Raw genomic sequence first — 4,111 nt, 5'->3', positions numbered from 1 at the left:
TTTACAGAGCGATGCCCCGGGTAGAGCAGACGCTTGCGAGCTATCTGTCACCCGGCGCGGCGTCGTCTCTGAAGGCTCCGGTCTTGCCCTCTAAGCTGTTGCGAAACACTTCAGCGCTGGTGGGCTCGCCACCCCTTCGGGGGTCTCTCAAGCAGGTACTCGGCAGCGGGTCAGGCTGGTGCATGTCTGCACACTGTGTCATTGTTACAGGCGTTCCAAGCCGACCTGCTAAAAGAGCTAGATGAAGGCAAGCAAGTTAAAGCAGATGATATCTTAGAACTAAGGAGAACCGCTGATTTAGCTCTTCATGCCACCAAGGAGACCGCCCCGTGCTATTGGGCGGTCCATGGCAGCTCTGGTGGCAGCGGAGAGGCATTTATGGTTGATCCTGTTCGATATGAAAGAGAAGGACAGGGTCTGCCTTATGAATGCTCCGCTTGCGCCTTCTGGTCTGTTCAGCGACGCCGTCGATTCCGTCATCGACAGATACCAGGAGGCTCGTAAACAGACGGCGGCATTCCAGCGATTTCTCCCTCGCCGTTCTATAGCTCTGGGGGCTGCTGGGCGGGAGCACAGAGCGTTGCCTCTCGTGCTCCCCCGCAGCGGGACCGAGGACGGCGGCGCTCTAAGTCGGGGGCTTGTAAGGCCATGCCCGATCTGAGGGTCGTGCTTCAGTCGAGGGAGCCCTCGACAAAGCTGTCCTGACAGACCTAAGTCCAGGACTGCTGAGGGCGGCCCCTACTGGAGAAGAGCGGGGTACACCGCATTACACGGTGTCCGTCTCTCCTCAGCGCCCTCGGGAAACAGTTCTGCCAACCCTGTCAGTGTTCCAGGGCGCAGTGGTTTCCAGCGACGGTTTCTCTCTGTATTTTCCATCCGGGAACGTAGCGGAGCCGAGAGCCTCGCCACCCCTTCGGGGGTCTCTCAAGCAGCTAGCTCGGTGATCTCCTGCCGGTTCGCCGCTTCAGGGCACCCAGCTAGCAGCTCCAAATACACCAGAGGCCAGTCTCGAGAGACTGGTTCCCTTAGTAGATTATTTAGCAGCGTGGAAACTACTGCCAAATGTATTTCGTTGGGTCCTGCAAACTGTAGAAAGAGGCTATCGCATTCAGTTCGGCGCTTCGCCGCCGCCTTTCAAAGGGGTTTTTCTCACAGTAGTGGGCCCAGAGCAGTCAATACTCTCTTGAGTAGAAGTCAATACTCTCTTGAGGAAGGAGGCCATCGAGGTGGTCCCTCCTCTCGACAGGGAGTCCGGGTTCTACTGCCGGCACTTCATCGTTCCAAAGGAGGATGGAGGGTTGCGTCCAATTTTAGATCTGCGGCTATTGAACCACTCAGTCATGCGTCTGAAGTTCAAAATGCTCACTGTCAAACAGGTCGTGTTTCAGATCAGGTTCGAGGACTGGTTCGTCACGATAGATATAAAAGATGCTAATTTTCATGTCTCCATCCTTCCCAGTCACAGGAAGTTCCTGAGGTTTGCTTTCAGGGGAAAAGCTTACCAATATCGGGTCCTTCCCTTCGGCCTAGCACTCTCACCCCGTACTTTCACGAAGTGTGTGGATGCCGCTCTGGCTCCTCTGCGGCTCCAGGGCATCCGCATACTCAATTACATCGACGATTGGTTGATTTCAGACAGGACCACTTTGGCAAGTTACTTGAGTTTATTGAAACCCAATTTATCTTTGGCGGTATGGTTCCTATGGGGGTTCTTTGCTCCAGAATAAATTGAACATACAAGAGCTTTAACATTAACCCCCCCGGAACCATCAGCTTGGAAATACATAACAATTAAGACACTTAGTAATGTCTTTAAAAGCGAACGGTGGTAATCATGTATATGTGCAGTGGGACATCTATACTGTAGCTTGGCTATGAGGATGAGTGTCTCTCAGCAGTAAGGTCCATGGCAGCCGGGACTTGGAAGCCTTAGTGATCTGAAACAAAAGATGACAACCAGAAGGTGCACAGTAATATGCTTATGCTAAAAATGGGGAGGGAGGGTTGCGAGCAGTTTGAGCATACTTACCGAGCAGTAATGCCACGTGTATATATGTCCCTTGTCTAATAGGAGAATGGTAGTGATTGGAGCAATTTGACAGCTGACCGTGTCAGCTGGTTGCAGCCTATGCCTACGTGGCCTGACTGAACTAACGCTGCGCTCGATTTCAGACAGGACCATTTTGGCAAGTTACTTGAGTTTATTGAAAAACAATTTATCTTTGGCGGTATGGTTCCTATGGGGGTTCTTTGCTCCAGAATAAATTGAACATACAAGAGCTTTAACATTAACCCCCCAACATAATAAGAGGTATTAACTTGCCCGAAGAAGAACCCCCCAAAACCATCCTTGTTCCATTCCTGCAAAAGAGAAAAGACAATGTTATGAGATATTCTTGATGTAGCTTACTGGCTAGCAGAGGGGTATTCTCCCCTCTAAAAAGGGACAGAATAGCAGGCCCCTCTTTAATTTTAAGTAGCGAGGGGTGTTCATCCCTCGCTGAGGGATAGAACAGCAGGCCCCTGCAGTTATAGCAGCAAAGGGTGTTCTCTCCAGCGGGAGAAAACAGCAGTCCCCTATTTTTTTTTTTTTCTTTTTTCCTTTCTTTGCAAAGCTTTGCAAGGGGCTGACCCCAAATATGCAGCAGTGGTGTTCTCTCCAGCGGGAGAAACAAGTCGCTGGGGTATATTTGTAGCAATGGCCAATAATACATTGTATGGGTCAAAATTATCGATTTTTCTTTTATTCCAAGCAGCCCCTCCTTTTTTTTTTCCTTTCTTTGCGAAGCTTTGCGAGGGACTGATGACTGACCCTGAATATGCAGCAGTGGTGTTCTCTCCAGAGGGAGAAACAGCAGCCGCCTTTTTTTTCTTTTATTTCTTTGCAAAGCTTTTCGAGGGACTGGCGGCTGGCCCCAAATATGCAGCAGTGGTGTTCTCTCCAGCGGGAGAACCATAAGAACAAAGCAGCATGTCCCTGAGGTTGGCATGATGGGTAGGAGAGCAGCGTTCCCCTTATGGTATCGTGATGCAGAGTTGTTGTTGTTTTTTAAAAAATTTTTATGGAAGAGCTGCTCAAGGCTTTTGCACTAGTATTACATCCTGAGTTGAAGGCCTAATGTATCGTTGATACGCTGATGGTGACCACCAACCCATGCTTTGAGCATGGGTATGGAGACTGTTGAAGCTGCGGTGGTTGCCGCGCCTTTGCGGAATGTATGGCTGGCATAAGTGCGGGGTCCATGCCACAATGAGAGCATGCGGTTCGGAGACATGAGGCCAACCAATACTTGGACATAGCTTCTCCTGGCATCGAAGTGCTAGTGTCGTGAGTTGAAGTGGTCTTAGGGCAGAGAGATGTGGTGTGGAAAAACGAACCGCAGGGTGAGCATGACAGTGCTCGGTGGCCCGTATAAGGTGTCTGTTAATTAGTGCAAGATCGACCATGGACCAGTCCAGACGCTGATTAAGCATTGAATGTACGTTGCTGCTTTAGATGAAAATTATTTGTGGTATTCGTAGACTAGTGTGCCTCCGTAGACATAGCGAGATCTGAAATGATAGCTAGATCGGTATCTAATTCCTTCTCCTGTCTGGATACACTTCGTGGATAATATCTCTGAACACGCCGAAAGCATGGGGAAGAAGGGCACCCCTAGGAAGAGCCAGTCGGGAGTAAGGGTGCAGTATGATGTCGAGCTGAAAGTCTGCCCGTCAAACATCGCCCGAGATGCAGAAAACGAGCGCTGCAATTCCAGCACCTGGATCCTGTTGTTCATGTTGGAGAGGTTCCTTGGATTGACAGTGGCACTGAGAGAACCCTGTCGTCTCCCTGTTGTGCTGGAGCTTGTTAGAGTAAGAGAAGGCCGGTCACTCACTATCAAGCAGTTTCAGAGACTGCTGGGTCTGATGGCAGCTGCGTCCAACGTGATACCTATTGGCCTGCTGTACATGAGACCCCTACAGTGGTGGCTCAAGACCAGGGGGTTCTCCCCAAGGGGAAACCCGCTTCGCATGATCAAGGTCACACGGCGATGCCTGCGTGCCTTAGACATGTGAAGGAAACTTTGGTTCTTGTCTCAGGGCCCGGTGCTGGGAGCTCCTTGTCGCC

The sequence above is a fragment of the Sinocyclocheilus grahami genome, unplaced genomic scaffold, assembly GCF_001515645.1.
Source record: "Sinocyclocheilus grahami isolate Dianchi unplaced genomic scaffold, SAMN03320097.WGS_v1.1 scaffold1910.1, whole genome shotgun sequence".
Taxonomy (NCBI): Eukaryota; Metazoa; Chordata; class Actinopteri; order Cypriniformes; family Cyprinidae; genus Sinocyclocheilus; species Sinocyclocheilus grahami.
The sequence above is the reverse complement of the archived record's forward strand: the minus strand, read 5'-3'. Positions refer to the sequence as shown.